Here is a 21,568-nt window from a genome sequence, read left to right on the forward strand (position 1 = left end):
TGGGGAAAGTGGAGACAGGCTCAGCCAAAGTGCTGGAGCAGCTCATGGGCCAGACTCCTGTTTTCTCAAAAGCTGGATACACAGCCAGGTCCTTTGGGATCAGGAGAAATGAGAAGATAGCCATTCACTGCACTATATGCTGGGGGCCAAAGCTGAGGAGATCTTAGAGAAAGGGTTGAAGGTGCGAGAATACGAGCTGAGGAGGAATAACTCTTCTGACACCGGCAACTTTGGCTTCGGAATCCAGGAGCACGTTGATCTAGGGTCAGACCTCACCTGGAGTACTGTGTCCAGTTCTGGGCACCACAGTTCAAGAAGGACACTGACAAACTGGAACGTGTCCAGAGGAGGGCAACCAAAATGGTCAAAGGCCTGGAAACGATGCCTTATGAGGAACGGCTAAGGGAGCTGGGCATGTTTAGCCTGGAGAAGAGGAGGTTAAGGGGTGATATGATAGCCATGTTCAAATATATAAAAGGATGTCACATAGAGGAGGGAGAAAGGTTGTTTTCTGCTGCTCCAGAGAAGCGGACACGGAGCAATGGATCCAAACTACAAGAAAGAAGATTCCACCTAAACATTAGGAAGAACTTCCTGACAGTAAGAGCCGTTCGACAGTGGAATTTGCTGCCAAGGAGTGTGGTGGAGTCTCCTACTTTGGAGGTCTTTAAGCAGAGGCTTGACAACCATATGTCAGGAGTGCTCTGATGGTGTTTCCTGCTTGGCAGGGGGTTGGACTCGATGGCCCTTGTGGTCTCTTCCAACTCTATGATTCTATGATTCTATAGGGATGAAATACGGCCCTAGTGTTGGTTCTGGGCAGGCCAGGCTTCAGCCTTGCTGGCAAGAAGCACCAAACTGGTGGCATTGGGGTCCAGCACCGAATCAGCAAGGAGGACGCCATGTGTTGGTTCCAGCAGAAGTATGATGGCATCATCCTTCCTGGTAAATGAAAAGTTTCCAGTATAAAAAAGCAAATAATTTTTCCCAATATAAAAAAGTGTTAACTCGAAAGACTAATTTCCTCCTGAAGGAACCGCCTGTGGGGATAGACCATTTAACGTTGAAAGCATTGAAAGGGCTAAGTGTGAATAGGTATGAAAAGCTAATCTCCTGTGAGGTAATGAGCTTTAGCACATCAAAGGAGGGAACTTCCCCTGGGTTATGAGACGAGGATTTTGGCTAGGGGGAGAAGCTGTGGGGTTAGGGTTGGAGTGATGTAACCAGAAAGTTGTATTGTGCTCTGCAGAGAAAAAATGGTGCTGGGCTTATTGTTGCTGCTGCTATAAGCTGGTGTGTTTTTGGGTACTGCTGCTCCATAAGCAGACTCAGCTTGTATACATGTGTAAATAAACCAAATATCATGAAGACACCACAGTCGCCATTGTGCCTAATCTTCCAAAGGAAACACAAATCCTGGGTGAGTGCCTGGAACCCTCAAAGTCTTACGCACTGATTGGGGTGGCGTTTAACAATGCGTTGTGAAATAATGTAATAACGGTGCAATTAATGGTGCAAAATTCTGCCACACGGGACCATGAGACTACAGTGGAACCTCGGGTTAAGAACTTAATTCATTCTGGTGGTCTGTTCTTAACCTGAAATGGTTCTTAACCTGAGGTACCACTTTAGCTAATGGGGCCTCCCGCTGCCGTTGCCGCCGCGCCGCCAGCACGCGATTTCTGTTCTCATCCTGAAGCAAAGTTCTTAACCCGAGGTACTATTTCTGGGTTAGCGGAGTCTGTAACCTGAAGTGTCTGTAACCTGAAGCATCTGTAACCCGAGGTACCACTGTAATGGCATTTTTTGGGTTGGAAGCCGAAATGCAGCAGAACGGAAACAGTGCTGCATGCAGTGAACACAGCCTGGAAAGGAAATGAACACCTCCTCACATTCCTAGTTGCCCAAAGAGCCAGCAAACAAACACAGGAGTTCCACTAAAGGCTGGCAGTCGTGAGGGCAGGTGTTGCCAGAGCCTAAAGTATTATAATGAAGGTTCCTGGCAGATATCTCTTGGGAGGGACAGCACCACTTGGAGAAGAACTACAGAAAACATATTCAATCTGGTTGTCACCCACCCAGCAAGCAATAGGAACTCAGAGATGGGTGATAGGAACACAGCAAGCTGCCTTATATGAGTCGGGCCACTGCTCCATCTAGCTCAGCATTGTTCTCACCTGGAGTAGCCAACGTGCTGCCCTCCAGCTGTTCTAGGCCTTCAACTCCCATTAGCCCAAGCCAGCATAGTCAATGGCCAAGAGTGATGGGTGGTGAGCTCCAACAACATCTGAAGGGCACCATATTGGCTGTCCCTTGTCTACACTGACCAGCAGCAGCTGGGGACACAGGAGTCTTTTCCAACCCTCTCTGGGGATGTCAGAGATGGAATTCAGGACCTTCTGCATGCAATGTATGTGTTCTGTTGCTGAGCACATCGCCCTCACAGCTTGGACGATGACCTCAACTGCTGGGCAGAATCGCATGGGGTTATCTATAATAAGTACTGATGCAAAATGTGCAGTTCCGTTTTCAAAGCCTGCTTTCACAACATGTCCCAGCTTGCTGGGAAACATTCTTGGGAATCTGCATCCCGACCTTGAAGCTTCCAGGCTGTTATGGCTGAAGCACACCCAGGTCTGTGACGGCTTCTGATAAGACCATTTCTGTTGCCCAGCCTCCATTCCTGAACAAAATTCCTGAGTCACTTGTTTAGTAGAAGGCTCCTGGGAAGCTCTGTTTTAATCAAGACTCCCCAAGTCCTTGATGTATCTTGAGTACATCTTGCTAACTACTTGCACTTCTGGGAATTCCATCCATCGAAATATCTAACCAAAAGGTCAGGTCACAAGACTTTGCTGGTTATGTGGTAAAACAACGATGAGAGCTTGCTTCTCCTTTTTTACTCTCCAACGGACAGATCTCACTCCTCTGTGACTGTAAAAGTGGATCTATAGAATCGTTATACCATATAATCTTCTGTTGTCCATTACATTCGGCTCCACGGTCCAAGTTTCTGGCCCCATATTTATCGAGAATTGCTGACAGACCTCAGGAAGCCCAAATAATATACTTATTAAACGACGAAGACTCAAGTAGATCCCTTGCAGTCGCTAGATACCTGATTAATGTCTTATTTCATAAGAGGAGAAATGGATCACTGTATGACTCTGACAGCTTAGCCAAACTTAAGAACCATCAATAAGTGCCAGAACTAAGACGCATATCCCCGAGGGATTTGAATTACAGTTGACACAGAGGGAGCTTATTGTATATAGTGTTTACTTAATTGAAGTAAAATTGGTTTTATATGGGTGTTTTAACTTGGAATTGTTTAAATTGTTTGTTTATGGATAAATCTTGATATATTGTTTTAGATATGGGCCAATAGCCGTAATAAATCAAATCAATCAATCAATCAATCTCCTTTTTTCTTTCTCTGGTGATTGGTCTTGTTAGGATATTCTGGTGGGTCACAAGCACGGACCTCCTCTGCCCTGTAACCACCATTATAAATTGGCCATATGGGACTCAGATATGGAAGCTGCACAGAATCCTGTTCAGGGTTCCAGCAGGCAGTCAGGTCCTATTCCAGGATACTCTGCATGCATGCCACATACTCAAAGCATATGACTTCCCCCACATAATCTTGGGAACTGTTCTTTGTTAAGGGTGCCAGAAATTATAGCTCTTTGAGGTGCTAACTACAGTTCCCAAGATTCTTTGGGGGGAAGTCATATGCTTTAAAGGTATGGTGTGTACCCAGTCAAGTGTTTGTTCCAATGCTCCATACCCAATTTCTATTGCACCCCTCCAACATTTCATGTCCACTGGGCATGCCCTGTACTCATTGAGCTGTTTCTGGTCTAGCACAGTTGTGCTTCTAAAGATTTTTTTGGACCTCTGCAAACCCTGAAGTTCCCCCTAAGCCTACCAATGCCACCTTTTTGTTTATGTATAGTAGTTTTATCTGCATGAAGATCCACACACTCTCCTGAACTTTGATGTAGAAGGAATCAGGGCTTTTTTCCTGCCGTAACTTGCTGTAACTCCGTTCCGGCACCTCTCAGGTGGGCGCCATTGTCGTTATAAGAGAACAAGGGAGGCGTTCATAGTGAGGTCTGGCATCTGTTTTTCTAGCAAAATAGCAGTGAAAGGAATTATTTACAGTGGTACCTCGGGTTACATACGCTTCAGGTTACATACGCTTCAGGTTACAGACTCCGCTAACCCAGAAATAGTACCTCGGGTTAAGAACTTTGCTTCAGGATGGGAACAGAAATCGTGCTCCGGTGGCGGAGTGGCAGCAGGAGGCCCCATTAGCAAAAGAGGTGCTTCAGGTTAAGAACAGTTTCAGATTAAGAACAGACCTACGGAACGAATTAAGTACTTAACCCGAGGTACCACTGTATTTAATACATTTGTTAGTCGCTTTATCTTGCCCAGAGCAACCCAAAGCAACTTGCAACCAACCACAAATAAGAATAAGCATGGCATATTATTATTATTATTATTATTATTATTATTATTATTATTATTATATTAATTCAAATTATATCCTGCCTTTCCCCCCAAAGGAGCTCAGGGCAGCAAACGTATTAGTACTTAAAAACGTTCCAAAACCAGTTAAGGACATTCTAAAAACAGTTAGAAAACGTATTTTATTTATTTTGTGAACTGCCCTGAGACCTCCAGGTATAGGGCAGTATATAAATTCAATAAATGATAATGATAATAGTGGTAGTAGTAGTAGTAGTAGTAGTAGTAGTAGTAGTAGTAGTAATAATAATAATAATAATAATAATAATAATAATAATAATATTTCCACCCATGATTTTAAAGTTGCCAGGAACAGTATCATTCAGCCATCAAATGCCCAGGTGAACAGAATTTTTTTTTATATTTATACATTTATTTAATTCCCAGATTTTGAAATTTACAATCGTCAAGCAACCAAAACAAAAAGAGAATTCCATAAATTCCCATCAACTTCCCTCCTCCCCTTTGTGGGTCCTTACGTTAACAAGAATATTTTTAAACACCTCCTCAAAGTCGATAATGAGGACGATACGGCATAATTACCAGGCAAAGCGTTCCACAGGTGGGGAATCTGCCACCAAAAAGCCGCTGTCATGGGTCAACACAACCGGGTGGTCTCCAGGGTCACCATCACCAACAGGGCCTTGCCTTGGGTCCATCTGTCAATCCGATTTTACAAATGCCTAATGAAATATGCTTGGCATTGCCATAAATCTCAAAGGCTTAGTTAGACAGCGCCAATAAGGCCCTGCTAGATCATTTCGGAGCATTTGTGATCACCACCACAGTCTTTATGAGAAATCTTACATTCATTGCATGCTCCTCTGCTCATTCACAGCAACCCGCAAAGAGTCTTTCTGAACGACGACAGTTCTCAGACATCCAATTTCTGCAATGAACACGAATAAAAGCAAAAACGACGGATCCCGTATATTTCTTCAAAGCAGATCTCAGAGAGCAAACGCAACTGTGGGGGCTGCACATCTTTTCTTGACATCAAGCTGAGCTGGGCACTTGTAGAAGGAGCTGAAACCGGTGTGCAGGTGTCAAGAGCGGTAGCTGAAACGAGATAAGGAGCCTGAGGAGACGTGGGAATCCCCACCATCTCAGGAGAATCAAAGGCACTCAATGCCTTTGTTACAAAGGGAGGAAATGAATCAAACCAGAATCGATCTTTGAGTCATTTTCCAGTGATAAGAAAGCTTTTAATCACGGGCGCTCTAGCAAAGTAATAAGGTGCTGGAAGCCTGCCAGGCCAGCCTATCAGCAGAAGCTGTATCTCAGAGCACGATTCATCACCCTGTCCTTGACCCACTTGAGATCTCTTTGTACCAGGCTGTGGCTTCATGTGTAATTTGGTTCTTTTCGTGTTGCTCTGCACTAGCGCTGCTGCCTTCAGAAGAAGAAGGGAGAACCCTGGCCAGGTTCCAAAGAATGCAGTTAATGGTAGCATGCCGGTCAGAAAATTCAACAGATGAAGCTTCCCCAGCGTACTTTATCTCCATGCCTTACCAGAAGAAAGCTGGCAACCCTGCCAAGCACATGGGTGGGGGTGTAGACACAAACATACACACACAACCAGGTAGTGCCAGGTGCTGCCCAGGTATTTTTAGGGGGGTGTGTGTGTGTGTGTGTGTGTGTGTGTGTCGAGAGTAATTTGTGAGTTTGGACCTGTCAAGCCAAAAGTCGTGTGAAGTCAAGCCAAAGTCACATTTTGGTCCGCCATCTTGATTCAAAATGGCTCCCTAGAATACATGGGGCACAAAGCACATTTATAGTTACACAAAATACAAATCAACAAGAGCTCATATCCCCATGTCAAATATTATACCATAGCAACAACCTGTAACTCACTGTATCTATAACTATCTATCTATCTATGTATCTATCATTTCGTAAGATGTATACACTGCTTGATTGTAGAAAACCTCAATACCTCAATTACTATCATTCATATAAATGACAAGCACAGCACAAAAATAACATAAATAACTAAATACCTTTTTAATAATGGCACGTAAATATTTCAACTCGCATTAATCTCATCAGCGGCACAGATGCTGCAAATAAATTCCTTCCGCACCAAAATTTTAATGCCATCACTAACACGGCTATCATGAATTTAATTGGGGTCATCTAATACATAAATAGCAACATGCTATTATTAATTTATTTGATAGGGTGTTAGTCATTTGTTCTGTTTTTTATTTATTTACAATCTTACAAAGTTTCAATTATTTCACAGCACACCACAACAAAGTTTTTAATGAGCTGGCGGTTTATAAATAAATAAGACGACGGTGATGATTAACAACAAGAACAACAACAACAATTCAGTTTATATCTCCATTCCTATCACTGCCTTCACTTCAAGGCAATTCTCCAGAATACCAGGGCTACACAAAGTGCCAAGCAATTGCCAGACACGACTTTCTGCTGCCTCCACCATCACATTTTGGGCCCTGGCATTGCCTAGTGGGAGGTAAAGAGAACATTGTGGTCAATTCCCCAAAACTCAAGAAAGGGCGTCCAAGACCAGAGGCTTCTCTGTGGAACCAACATCAAAAGTTAAGAGCTGCTGATTCAGGAGAACAGGAAGGCTAGAAGAACAGGGAATGAGAGCAGGATTGGGACATCACAGTGGCAAACGCTCCCAGCATGTGAAATATTTGGCCTAGTTTTAGTTGGCTTTCCTTTCAGCGTCGATTTGGAATGCGGTGTGCCAACGAGCAACATCTAGGGCAAATTATTATTATGACTATTAAGCATTTCTCACATACTGTATTGGCCTGAATATAAGCCTCGCTTTCCCCCCAAATTCCGACTGTGAAAAGTTAAAGTGCGGCTTATATTCACGACCTTACAGTATGCAGCCAGGAGCGTGGGGAGAATATCACCAGGAACGCAGCAAAGCAGCACCCGCCATACGCGTAGTCTGCCGTTCTGTGGGAACCAGGGCTGTCTTAAGCCAGGAAGGGAGAGAGCAAGGAAGGGGAAAGGCCGTCGGCAACACAGCGCGGCTCCTCCCCCCCCCCCAGGAGCAGCGAGGAATGGAGCAGTTTAAATTTGGGTGGTTGTTTTTTTCTTTTTTTTCTTTGCCCCCCTCCAATTTTAAAGGTGCGGCTTATATTCGGGTGCAGCTTGAAATTGAGTAAATGAATTATGGTGCTTCAGGTTAGGAACATAGGGAACCATTGCTCAATATTGTCTGCAATGACTCTCTCGAGGGGTTCGGACAGGTAGGCACACCATGAACGTATAGACTACAGGCACTGTGCGGCTCATAATTTGTGGGCTATGAGATCTTTCTGGAACCTGCTGGCAGTCATAGCTTGAGCTCAGTTATTTATTTATTTAAAAGCATTGCCAAACCGCTTCATATTTAAAAAAAAAAAAAAATCTTTAAGAGGCATCCAAGAACACAACATGGAAAAAACAACACAACTGTTTCCTAACAACAGAGATACAAACGTCACCCCAACGGTCTTTCAAAATCAGATTAAAAACAAAAAGTTCCGTGAAAACAGGGCCCAATCTTATGAGTCAGGGGAAAGCCTGGGCAAAGAAGTTATGCCTTTGCAAGACTTCTGAAGCAACTGGTGAATGGTGCTGCTTTGTGTACCAAGCGTGGGAAATCCTTTCTATCTGAAGGACTATGTTTCCAGGTGGCATACATACCCTTCAACATTTCTCCAATGGAAATAGGGACGTCTCATTCAATAATGATAATTTTACTATTTATACCCCACACAGCATATTGGGCTGCCCCAGCGACTCTGGACGGCTTCCAACATATATAAAAACATTAAACATGGGGGGGGGAGAACCCTTCCCTATACAGGATTGCCTTCAGACAGCTTCAGAAAACTCCATAACCTCCAACATTTCTCCAATGAAAATAGGAAATAGACATCCTAAGGAAAAGCAGGACATTCTAGGATCAAATCAGAAACCAGGATGGCTTCTCTAAATCAGGGACGTCCTTGGAAAATAGGGAGACTTGGAGGGTTTGTGGTGCGCAACGCTCTGGGTTGCAGGGGGAGGGGGCACACTGGTAGCTATGGTAGGGGTGGCAAAAGTGTTCATGGACAGACAGACAGACACACCTCCACCCTCAATCGAAACAAACAAGAGATGTTATCAGAGTTCAAGGCACATTCCAGCCAGGCAAGACCACCAGAGGAGGGTGCCGAGAGCAGGTGTTTGCCTGGACAAAGGAACAAGGGCCACAGAGAGCCCAGACACTGAGCTCCAGCTCCAAGGGCCTTCTGGTGGCTCCATCACTGCGAGAAGTGAAGTTACAGGAGACCTGGCAGAGGGCCATCTCAGTAGTGGCACCAGCCCTGTGGATCGCCCTCCTGTCAGATGTCAATTATACGACTTCATGTAAATTTCTGAAGGTAGCCCTGTTTTAATGTTCAGTGTTTCATTATGTTTCTTTATATTCTGGAAGCTGCCCAGAGTGGCTGGGGCAACCCGCTCAGATGGGTGGGGTACAAATAATAAAACCATCATCATTATACCTCTAATATGCTTAAGACTAACACAGGAACACCACAGGGATGCGTACTCAGTCCGCTCCTTTATATTCTCTACACGTACGATTGTGTCGCTACTCACCCTAGTAATAGGGTTGTCAAATTTGCAGATGACACAACTGTGATTGGGCTCATCTCTGAAAGGGAGGGTGAAACGGATTATAGAGATGAGGTGGAGCGGCTGACAGAGTGGTGCAGAGCTAACAACTTGCTCATAAATACAAGGAAGACAAAGGAGCTTGTGGTGGACTTCAGGAGACAGAAGAGCAACGTCCAGCCACTTTTGATTGATGGGGTCTGTGTGGAGAGGGTAACAACGTTCAGATTTCTGGGCATTGAATTACAAGAGGATCTGTCCTGGAGTGTCAACACAAGGGGGCTTGTGAAGAAGGCGCAGCAGAGACTGTACTTTTTGAGAATACTAAGGAAAAACCATCTTCCGCAGAAACTGCTGCTTGCCCTCTATCACTGTGCCATTGAGAGCGTGCTCACTTATGGCTTATGTGTGTGGTACGGAAGCTGTACTACCCAGGACAGGATGGGGTTGTGCAGGGTTGTTAAGGCAGCAGAGAGCATTGTTGGCTGCCCACTCTCCACCTTAGAGCAGATTTATGCCACAAGGTGCCATAGGAAGGCACTGGACATAGTAAAAGATCCATCGCATCCTGGTCACTGTCTCTTCGAGCTCTTGCCGTCGGGACGGAGATACAGGACGGTGAAGACAAGAACGAGCCGTCTTAAGAACAGCTTCTTCTCCAGAGCGATCTCAGCCCTGAATGGGAAGCCCGGACTTTGAAAGTCATCTAATCTCCCTTGCTGTATTATACTGTATTGTTTAATTAGTGTTTTTATGGAGCAGTCAAGTAATTTCGTTGTCCCCGAATGACAATAAAGATATTCTTATTCTCTTATTCTCTTATCATTATTATTATTACCTGGAGGGCCTCATTTGGTCCCCAGTCCCCACCCGTGATTTACATACTGGGTTGGGCAGCGTAGCAATCCACAGCTCTAAAGCAAACAGCTTTCATCCATTCTGTGGACCTTGTTTGTTTTCCTTTACAGTGCCTGCAGGCACTTGGCTGCAAAGTGTTCTAATCCATAAATCAGTTTGGGTGGGCAGCCTTTGTCCTCCCTCTTTTCTGGCAGGTGGCAAACAACGCAAATGTCGGAAGGTTTCGACACTCGCTGAGACTGACGGCTTTCACGTTCCTTTATAGTCAAGGCGGGCCCAGTGAAAATATTTTAAAACTGCTGGCGGACATAGACGGAGAGCCCTGTCGACGATGCAGGCAGGAAGTCACGTGGCGACTCCGAGGCAAGTGTCAATCTCTCCACCGCAGCCCTCCGTCTGCAGGATGGAGATAACTGATCCCAATCTACCTTGCAGGGTTACTCTGAGGTTTACAAGATAATGTATGTGAAATTCTGAGAATACTCGAAAGCATCTCAGTGGGGGATGGTCGTAGCTCTGCTTCATGCGCCGACAGCCCCAGTTTCAATCCCTGGCATCTTCATATAGGACTGGGAGAGACTCCTTATCCATGGGGAGCCTCTGTCAGTCAGTGTAGACAATACTGACCAATGGTCCATTTCAAACCTGCAAACCTTCTCACTTGGGACATCAATGGGGCGGAACTGACATGCCATGGCTGGAGGAGGAAAAAGAAGAAGAAGAAGAAGAGTTTGGATTTGATATACCGCTTTAATCACTACCCAAAGGAGTCTCAAAGCGGCTAACATTCTCCTTTCCCTTCCTCCCCCACAACAAACACTCTGTGAGGTGAGTGGGGCTGAGAGACTTCACAGAAGTGTGACTGGCCCAAGGTCACCCAGCAGCTGCATGTGGAGGAGCAAAGATATGAACCCGGTCCCCCAGATTACGAGTCTACCGCTCTTAACCACTACACCACGCTGGCTCTCTTAAACTTAAACATATGTTGCAGAGTTCCCCACAAAATAGACCAGAGGCCATTGTACTTCATCCAGCAGAGCTTTACTGCTACTGAAAGCAAATGAGCATAATGGTCACAAATCCAATACATTCAGGATTGGCACTGTCCATAAGAAATCCAGTTGCAGCACGTACAATAAAACTTACAATGCTTATCATAAGACTTAAACTTAACACTATAGCATACAGAACACCAGATCAAAGAGACAGAAAGAGAAAGTAAAAGACCCAGGCGCCTCCTGGCCTCTTATTATATTCAGCATGACCTTGGCAGAAAGATAACAGAATTGATTTAAAGCAGCTGCACTCAGCTTCTCAGAAGGAGTAACCAAAACAAGAAACATCTGCCTGTTTCTTTCACATAGGAAACTTTCCAAACGTTCCAAAATACTCTTGAACCAAGCAGAAGGGGAAAGATCTCTACATATCAGTTCAATACTTTCTGTACTAAGAAATGCAAACTGACAGGAAGCAAAGGGGAGAAGGAGCATCTCTCCTCCGCTGGGCTCTGGCGTGTGAGGGGAGGTACGGACAGCCTCTGTAGGGAGATGACCCTTGCAGCACCTGCCGTGCCCGTGGCTCCTGCAGCAGGTGGGCCAGAGCTGCAGTCACTGGGCACTGGGCTTCACAATGGCAGACTATCGTCTTCCACCCATTCTCCAGCAACCGCTATGAGCTGCAAAAGGGCAGCAGCGGCCATGGAGAGGCTCAACAGGTTCCTCCTACTCCCAGAGCTCAACAGCTGTTCTGGAGGAGGGAAGCAGGACATTCCCAGATCCAAAGCTGGAAATGGTTTTGTGAATCCAGGATGTCCCGGTAAAATCAGGGCAGTTGTGGAAGTCTGCAGTATGGGGCAGCTGCCTATGGACTCTTGTTTTCTCTCATGCTTTGGGAAGCTGGGGGACCCAAACGCTGTGGGGCTGTGCTCAGACTAATCCCAAATAATCCCAAAGCAGGTGAGTGGGTTGGAGAGTGCTTCTTTTTCAACACTTGCTGCTGTTGTTCTTCTGCATTCCAGTAAGAGGATGCTGCCTCTGTTGAGCGCTGGAAGGAAAGGTGCCCTTGTATAAATACGGGACCCAGAGGGGCAGCTGGAGGCTTTGACCCTCTTGGTCTCTATTATCTCAGCAAGGTTCAGGTTGCAACCTGTCTGGCAGACAGGCTGCAGCTTGAAGAGCATTTCCTCCAGCCAGCCAAGCCGGAGCAGGAAAAAAACCACACACTTCCTGGATCTGTTTCACTCTTACACCACTGCCTCCTTGTCTCCTGCTGTAACCACTGTTGTGTCCAGCCTGGCTCAGAGTCTGGGAAGTGATCAGCCGTAATCTGCAGGAAGGCTTTTGTGTAAAGGACCCCCTGACCGTTAGGTCCAGTCATGGACGACTCTGGGGTTGAAGTGCTCATCTCACTTTTATGTAGTCAGTCACTAAACCCCATCAATTTAAACTGAATTCATGTTCTTCCCCCCTGCCACCCCCAGATTATGTGAGTGCAGAGGAAACATAGGAATTCAAATCTGATCAGTTTGGCTCAGTGTTGTCTACACTAACTGGCAATGGCTCTCTAGGTTTTGGCTGCAGAAATGTGGAGAGATGAATTTAAGGGCTGGGGGAAAGTGAGTAACAGAGAGGACAGAAATGGACAAACCCTTCTATTCCTATATGCAATTAGAAAAACAAGTGAAACAATTCAGACAAAAGCAGCAGAGTATAGATTCAACAAAAAAGATGTGGTGGGTCCCGTAAACTGCCCAAGGTCAGGGAACAGAGGTACTCCTTCAGCACACAACAGAAGCTGCACAATAAAAGTGTTAGTTGCATCTCTGTAAGGAGGGAATCCCAAAATTTAGTGCCTGCCACAAAGAAAGTCTTCTCCCTTTATATACCTTTCCTTAGACAAATGATTCAGTCCCCAATTAATTACCCCGATTAGGCCTTAACAATAGAGCAATCCTTCTTCTATATAGCTTTGACTCCTTTCCAACTGGTTTTGACGCTCTTCCAGCAAGTCTTGGTGCCTTTCCAACAGAAGCCAGCCCTCTGAGGGATGGCGCCATATTGTTTTGGAGAAGCACAGATGGGCCTGGATTGCAGGCAGGACGCATAGTGACCTTATCAGGAGCAAAACTTGCAATCAATTACCCAAACCTCCTAAATTAACTACTGGTTGGTAAAGCAGATCACTTCCTTTCAAGCTTTAAATTTCCTGCTTCTTCTTCAAGATAGTTCAAGCTAGTTACAACATGAGCTAGGAGCATGCAGGGCTGGCCGATATCCGGTTTTCAACATCGTGATACATCACCAGCTAAACATTGCGATACACTGATATATCACAATGTCTGAAATAAGGATGGAGCTCTGTAGAGGCATTGACTGGCTTCACAGTTTTTCCCATATTGTAATTTTTGACACACACACACATAATGATTCGCAATATATTGCCAGGTCAAAATGAGGAGTTGGGTTACAGCCAGCTAAGTTGTACTCAGTGTAGACCCACTTAAATTATGAGAGATTAATCATGTTGATTAATTCCCAAGTCTGCCTCTGACATGCCAGCTCCTATAGAGTTGCCATTTTCACCTATGCTGCTCCCTTACTCAGCAGGGATTTACCAGTTCAAGTTTCAGCCACAAGCCAAAAACCAAGAACAAATCATCTTTGGCTAACTTCTCCTTTATGTTATCTTCTGAAAGAGCCACGTATGTTGAGGAGGAAGCTGCTCTATAGCCTTCTGCACATGGCTCCCCCACCCATCATTCCATCATGCCTAAAATTGCCTTTGGAGTATTGCTGGATTGCGACAGCCTTAACATCTGCTTTTCTGAAGCCAACCCATTTCACAAATTTGCTCACTAAAGACCAGCTGGTAGCAAGTCGCTGCTGGCAGCCTCTTGTGCAACTGGCTGGACAGAAATCTGTTCTAGGCATCTTGACCTCAGTAACACTTTGGCATGCAATGTTTGGGGTCCTGTTCAAAGCAGACATGTTTTGCCCAAAGTTCTGCTTGGCAAGAAGGGCCACAGCAGTGACTGGGGAAGTGGATAAGAATCTGAACTAGCTGAGTTCAGAATGACAGGGAATCTGAAATGACTTGATTCAGAACTGTCTCGTTCGTGCCAAGCTTTTTCGGAGAAATCTCAGGGAAAGTGCAGGGTTTTGCTGAGAGCTTTGCACCCTTCCAATTCTGCCCTGCCAGCCCTCCATTGCTTTCCATCTACCTGGGACCCCAAATTTCCCCTTGATCCCATCCCCTCCTTGCCTCTGAAAACTGTACCCCCACAGGGATGGGAGAATATCATAGAATTCTAGAGTTGGAAGGGACCCTGAGGATCATCTAGTGCAGGGATGTCCAACAGGTCAATTGTGATCTACTGGTCAATCTCAGGTTCCTGGTTGGTTCCACCCCCCAAAAAAAAAGCTCAACAACTTTGATTTTGGTCAATCCAATGGGTAGATCACTGCCAGGTTTTTTTATAGTGGGAGTAGATTACAGTCTCTTGGGAGTTGCCCATGCCTGATCTAGTGCAACCACCTGCAGTTCATGAATATGCTGCTTTCCCATACAGGGATCAAACCTGCAACACTGGTGTTATAAGTGTGGTCAATTTTTGCTTCTCTCTATTTCTCATTTTTTCCAGTCATAAATTCAGTTCTCCAATTTCCATATCAGTTTGCGGGGGAAAATAAGTCCTCATGAAAATTCACCAGAATTTTCCTGAATATTATACATTTTTTTACATGTTGTATTCAATCATAAGGGACGCGAGTGGCACTGTGGGTTAAACCACAAAGCCCAGGACTTGCCGATCAGAAGGTCGGCGGTTCAAATCCCCGCGACGGGGTGAGCTCCCGTTGCTCGGTCCCTGCTCCTGCCAACCTGCAGTTCGAAAGCATGTCAAAGTGCAAGTAGATAAATAGGTACCACTCTGGCGGGAAGGTAAACGGCGTTTCCATGCGCTGCTCTGGTTCACCAGAAGCGGCTTAATCATGCTGGCCACATGACCCGGAAGCTGTGCGCCGGCTCCCTCGGCCAGTAAAGCGAGATGAACGCCGCAACCTCAGAATCGGTCACAACTGGACCTAATGGTCAGGGATCCCTTTACCTTTACCTTATTCAATTGTATGTGCATTTATTTAACCTAGAGTGTGCACTTTTTGTATTGCAAAATTTGGAAAAGTCCAAATTGGGAGAAGGCAGTGCTTCAGTTTGCATATTGTTTCAGAAAGTGTGAATTGAGTATGTTCATCTTTAGATGCGAACTGAATCGAATTTCTCCTCCATCCCTGCTCTCTGAGTAGTGGTGACCAGATCATGAAAGTGAGATAAGTTCCTTGGGCTTTTATTAGGCATCAAAGGTTTACCAACAAAATATCCCAGTGCAAAGATGTCTGGGAACTGAAGTTTGTCCAGGCTGCCAAGTTTAAAGACCCTGAAATTCTTGCAAACTTCAATTCACAGGGATTTTTGCGCAGAGAACTACCCATTGGTAAGGCTTTGGAAACTCATAAAGGTCTGAGGAGCAGCCCTTTGACTTGTGCCCTCGTGGTGGGTAGGTTTGGGGACAGGAGAGCGAGAATAAGTTGGCCTGAGCTTACTTACAAGCTGATCATAAATCACTTCATTCTTCCCAACATACTGGATTTTGTGTGGCCACTTAGGCATTGCAAAAATAGAAGACAGAGTTTTGAAGAAGAGTTAGCCTTGTTCTATTGCATTTATATATCATTTCCCACAAAAAAGGTCCCAAAACAATTTAATACCAAGTTAGAAAAATACAATTATGACCAATGTGTTTAAAAAAATAGAGCTAACAAACAATTCAATTCCCTAGTGCTGCCCAGGAAAATGCCCAGGAAAACAAAAGCATCTTTGCCTGGCACTGAAACATTGGCAAGATTGGCATCTCCTGGAGGGGGCATTTCGCCAGTGCGGGGGGGGGGGCGGTGCGTGTTGAAAGAAAATGTCAAATACACTATTTTATATGGGTAGACGCCATTTGGAAATAATTACTATGATTTCAAAGAGACGCACAATGCACCTCTGGACTCTTGCAATGGGGGCCGGGCAAGAGTAATGTAAATCAATAAGTAAACAAACAATAACAGACTGATTTATGCCAAGATTGACTGAAGCTTCATTCAGTTTCCTTTGCAGGGTGGTGATGAAGAAGGAAATTGCCCTGCCATTTCGATATTTGTCTCTTGTAACAGGAACGTTATGCTTCCTTCGTTTCCAAGTGTTCTTTGTAAACTGCCCTGGTCTGATTTGATAAGGGAAGGTGGGGTTCAAATTATCTGACATGAGCATGACTTTCCTGGGCTTTCCCTGGTTGCCACAGGTTTTCCCCTGGCGCGGGAGAGCTCTGCGGCTCACATTCCTGTGGCTTTGGGTAAAGCACACGGCCTGCCCATCTTCCGCCAGGGTTCACTGAGATGCCAGGCACAATGGCCCTTTGATCTTGTAGCTCCAAGACATCTGTGTCATTTTTGCTCTGTGAGCCAAGAGGATCAAATGAATTCCTTGTATACGCATCGCATTTGCAACCACCAGTACCCAGGAACTTCCTGTTCAGGGACAGGGTGGGGAGACACAAAGCGACTGTGTTCTGCAAGGATGAGATCGTTCACCCTCCACCTCTGATTATCTGCCCGGCCGCCTCTCAGAGACTGCATCCCTCATTTCCAGAGAGAGACTCGAAGTTGCCTGTGGTAGCAGAAAGAACAAAGAGTCCCGTGGCACCTGAAAGTCTACCCAATTTATTATGGCAGTGTTCCCAAACCTTTTTCACCACTGACTGCTTTAAAATGGCTGAAAGGGGTGCAAACTCGAATAAAATATATGGGGCAGGTAAACCCCACCCTGCAAAATTGATCACAAGAAACGGCACATGCGCACCATTTGAATGGCAATTGCCATCAATTTTGGGGGCGGAGGGAGGCCCACAAATATTTTAGGGGGGGCAAAGGGCCCTTGGCCCCTAAGAGTTGGCACCTATGCTGTCTGTCAGCTCAGTCATAATGCATTGTGCCAGAGGCTGTATGATTTATTTTTATTTTATTTTATTATAAATATTTTATTGGGTTTTAACAATAAGAAAATTCAAAAAAGTACAAAAACAGAAAAAATACAAAATTACAAAATACAGTAATACAAACATTGAACACAGAAAAAAAGAAAAAGAAAACACATATACAGAAAAAACAAAAATTCCCTTTTTCTTAGTTCCTCATCTTTAGTTAACTTGTTTTCCTGACTTCCTCACATCTCCCGTTCTTGTATCCCTTTTAAAAATTAGTTCAGCAAATTCATGTCCTATTAGTTTATTTATTATTTATCCAAGTCATACATTTTAGCTTGTTGCTAGAACCCCTGCGGTTCATTTCAATGTCCTTAACATTCAGAAATTTTACAATGTTTCTGCAAATAAATTTTAAATTTCGTCCAATCTTCCTCCACCAGCTCTTCTCCTTGGTCTCGGATTCTGCCAGTCATTTCTATATGATTTATTTTTAATTGCATTTTTATTGCTTCTTTTACTTCTTAGAAATTGCGTTTTTTTCTGCATTCCATAGAATTCAAATCATAATACAACAAAATGCAACATAATAGATGAAAGAAGCAAGTAATATACATTTAAAAATCAGTACGGATATTTAACTTTTGACAGGTGTGCCACCTGACGTTTTCAACCACAAATGCACAGGTACGCTACCAACCATTCGAATGAGACTCCTGGATGACTTGGCCACAGTTTAATAACTTTATTGGACCACAATCCATCAAATGCAGGAAGCGTTATTCTCAGTTATGCGACAATGACGGCATTTATATGCCACCTTCCTCGAGGAGCTCAAGGTGGCAAACATCAGAGACAGGTTTAGGGGTAGCGTGACCAGTTTCGGCACACTGGGCGCAGACCCTCAGGGGGTGCCCCAACTATGATGCAGAATGGAAGGCAAGAGGTGAGGATGGGGGCCAAATTTTGGCATCGCATAGGGCGCTGCTGAAATTCTTAGATCCCAAGGTCCGTCACTGCACACACAGTTCTCCCCTTCCCTGTTTTATCCTAAGAACAACCCTGTGAGTTCAGCTAGGCTGAGAGACAGTAACCGGCCCAGGGTCACCCAGTGAGATTGATGGCTGAGTAGCAGTTTGAACCCTAGCCTCCCAAGTCCTAATCTGATGCTCTAACCACTGCACCACACTACTTGGAGCAGGGCTGCCCCTAGGGTGTCACAGGGCCTGGGGCAAATCCCACTGTATATTCCCTCCCATTGCTTTCACCCACCCCCTTCTCATCGCTGCCACTCCTCTTCTCATGGCGATGGCTCTTCACCCAGCTTACTTTTTGTTGTCGTTTTGATCTGTCTTTAATGTTGGCAACCTCTTCCCCATCCCTCTGACTTACTCCTTCCCCCATTTGCCATTGTTTTGGCAGTGCCAGCCCCAAAGGAGCCCTTCCCCTTCTCCCTCGGTGTCTATTTACAAAGGCAAGAGGTGGAGATCCTTACCAGGTGGTGGGATGCAGAACAGCTGCTGGAAGAAGTCATAGACACCAGCATCGCTGCGTCTAAGGTGGGTGGGTGCCCCAAAGCATGGGCCCTGGGGCAGTTTCCCCTAGTCCCCTCCCCAGAGAGGACCCTGGGTTGGGGGTGGAGAATTATAAGCAGCAGAAAATGAAAAGCAGAAAGTACCAATGGTGATAATTGCATTATTAACAGTGGCCGTTCACAACACAAACCAAATTTATTGATACCATGGACATCCTGGCATTGAAAAGCTAATTCACATACAATGCAATTTTTAAAAATAACCTTTGTGCTGATTCAGTCTTCAGTGGGTTGTAATTTATTGCCTCCTAGACTCTGTTTTTTGACTCATCAACCTTATTGCCTTGCCTTTCCTTGTCTCTCCCACATTCAAGCTATTTCTCTTCTCTTGCTTCCTGTCTGTCTCGCTCTTTTCTCTTCCCCTTCATTTCAGTCTGTACTGAGGATGCCTCTGTCCCAGGATCCGAGCCAAAATCCACAGAGGATGAGACTAGTTTCACCATCCTCCTTTCTTTTCAAGATTCCTCCTGGCTGTTCCTCTCTAATTTCCCAGGATTGTGAAAAGCGATCTGTCCCCCTTTCCATTTCCTGACTCATTTGTCTCCAGCAAATAGTTCCCACCTGACATTCCATCTTGGGAGAAGGCATTCCCAGGGATAACAGCCAGGTCAAACCAACAGATGCTGGGCAGTTTTTCTTCATTCCCTCCCACAGATAGTCGTCTCCCACGTTCTGCAGGCTCCAGGGGAAACCAAGGTGTTTAGAAAAGCATCAGGAGAGAGTCAGCAGCAAGCATTTCTAACAAAAAAGTACCTTACCTAACTCTCTTACACATGTATCTCGAAAAATCTGGAGTGCATACAAATTGTGCGGCAAAAATTGCATATTGCAAACCACCATGGGAGCCTTAATAATGGACGAATGGCAGTGCATCTCGGTGCTTCAGAATATTTAAAGGTCACACATTATTTTTAGGTAAGGACTCCAAATCACTATTCCTAGGGCTATTCCTGTGGGACCCTGAGCATTTTGCTGTCAGATCCCTTGATAATGTGGTTAACTTTGCGTGTCTCTATGTGTGTGCTTGGACGCAATGAAGAAGAAGAAGAAGAGTTTGGATTTGATATCCTGCTTTATTACTACTCGAAGGAGTCTCAAAGCAGCTAACATTCTCCTTCCCTTCCTCCAACACTTTGAATTGTGCTCGGAAACGTACTGGGAGCCAATGTAGGTCTTTCAAAACCGGTGTTATATGGTCTTGGTGGCCACTCTCAGACACCAGTCTAGCTGCTGCATTCTGGATTAGTTGTAGTTGCATATTCTGTCAACTTAAGTTGCCAGTCTTCTTTGGTTGGGACCTCGCTCATTTTCCATTTTGGGGCTAACAAAACACGGGCCGCGGTTGTTGCATACATAAATAACCTAACCATTTTGACATTGAACTATGGCCCTTCCCCAGAAGTGTTTGGGGCTATGGGATGTGGGCTGGCTGAGGTGGAGCAGCTGATGTCAGACAGGATGGAAGAGAGAATGAACTGGAATAATATGAAGGAAGAATAGCTGACTGGCTGGGACAGCGAACAAGCACAGCAGCTTTTTGTTGCAGCTCCCAAAATAGGTATAACACAGCAATTTGTAACCTGTCATTAATGGATAAAATTGGATAAAATGTTTCCTGATATGGGTGCTGATTTGGGGGTTTATTCACGTCTCAGAGATTTCCCCTCCCTGCCCCCCACAAAAGTTTCAGTGCTGACAGTGTTCATTCAGAGGGAAGCAAGGTATCCAAAAACTCAGCCAACTGAGCAACTAGTTCCACGTGCCAAGAAAGATTTTGAACTTGCAGGTCTTAAACAGCAGCTTTGCCCAAGGGACAGCAACAGGACAGCAAACTGCACTGGAAAACTTGACAGAGTTTTTTCAAAGTTCTCTGTGATGTGACATGGGAGCTCTGCTCTAAGAAAAGAAGAAACAAACTGCACTGGGAATACAAAAACTCTTGGGAAAACCTATGTAGATAATGAAGAGGGAGGAGAGGACAGTACCTGAATCTGGGAACAGAAAGGGAGAAAGGACTTGGCCTGATTTCTCATTTGTTCCAATGAAAAAGTAGTTGCTGACCTTGGCTGCAGGAACTGGCTGCCTGGGATGGGGCAATTTTGGCAGAAAAAAAAACTTATATTTATTTGATTTCATATAATAATCTACATAGGCAAGGAAAAAGATGAAGAGGAAAGAAGAAAACCAATATATTAATTACAATTTGTGCCTCGATCTAGTTAATATAATAATGATAATAATACCATTCAAATTTCAAATTCTATAAACGTAAGTGCAATTTCAATTCAATGCAGTATTTTCCATATCCTTTGTCCTAAAAAATATTCGTGATGAATTTATCACCCTAACAGGAGAAGAAGTGACTAAAGTTACCCAAATTAATTTGAGAAAATGTGATATTAATTTCAATAACAAGGTGCATAAATACTTAAATACTCAAAACATTTTAATTTTCCCAGGTCCTTTTATTCCAACATTGAATAAATAAGCTCTACTCCTTTACAAAAACAGCCCTCTCTAACTTAAGATCAGATTTGTTCATTTTGCCACAGACTTCGATCAACCAAGAATCCATAGAGGGATAGAAGTTGGCACATTTCAGTCATGTTATATGTGCCTCGGCCACATCCGGATTTGATTACTGCATTAAGCTCTACATGGGGATGCCACTGAAGAATGTTTGGAAAATTCAGATATTGCAGAAAGACACAGCAGCATTATGGCAGGCCAGACTGTTATGTACTGAAGTTCTCACCCTGGGCCAGCAGGGGGATACTGTAGATAGTTATGCAAATGAAGGATCGAAAGTGACGTTCAGTGATTGGATAGTTTTAGAAAGTTGTTACAGTAACGTTGTACTGGAGCTCTATATAAAAAGGCTGACTGAACCCTTCAGTTCAGTTCTGTTCTGGCCTGTGAATAAACAA

The 21,568-nt window shown here is 44.7% G+C and overlaps 1 protein-coding gene and 1 long non-coding RNA gene across 3 annotated transcripts in view; one reads left to right on the forward strand and one right to left on the reverse strand.

Annotated features, from left to right (window-relative positions):
• LOC309518541 overlaps window positions 1–21,568 on the forward strand; it is a 300,968-nt gene that overhangs the window by 254,193 nt on the left and 25,207 nt on the right. The gene's annotated exons all lie outside the window — the stretch shown is intronic.
• Window positions 13,943–21,568, reverse strand: part of SCAMP5 (secretory carrier membrane protein 5) — a 93,004-nt gene continuing 85,378 nt past the window's right edge. The window contains exon 8 of the transcript XR_014213432.1: window positions 13,943–13,958. The gene's annotated coding sequence lies outside the window, so the exon portion shown is untranslated. The remainder of the gene's footprint in view (window positions 13,959–21,568) is intronic.

This window comes from Podarcis vaucheri (genome assembly GCF_965113315.1).
Source record: "Podarcis vaucheri genome assembly, chromosome: 14".
Classification (NCBI taxonomy): Eukaryota; Metazoa; Chordata; class Lepidosauria; order Squamata; family Lacertidae; genus Podarcis; species Podarcis vaucheri.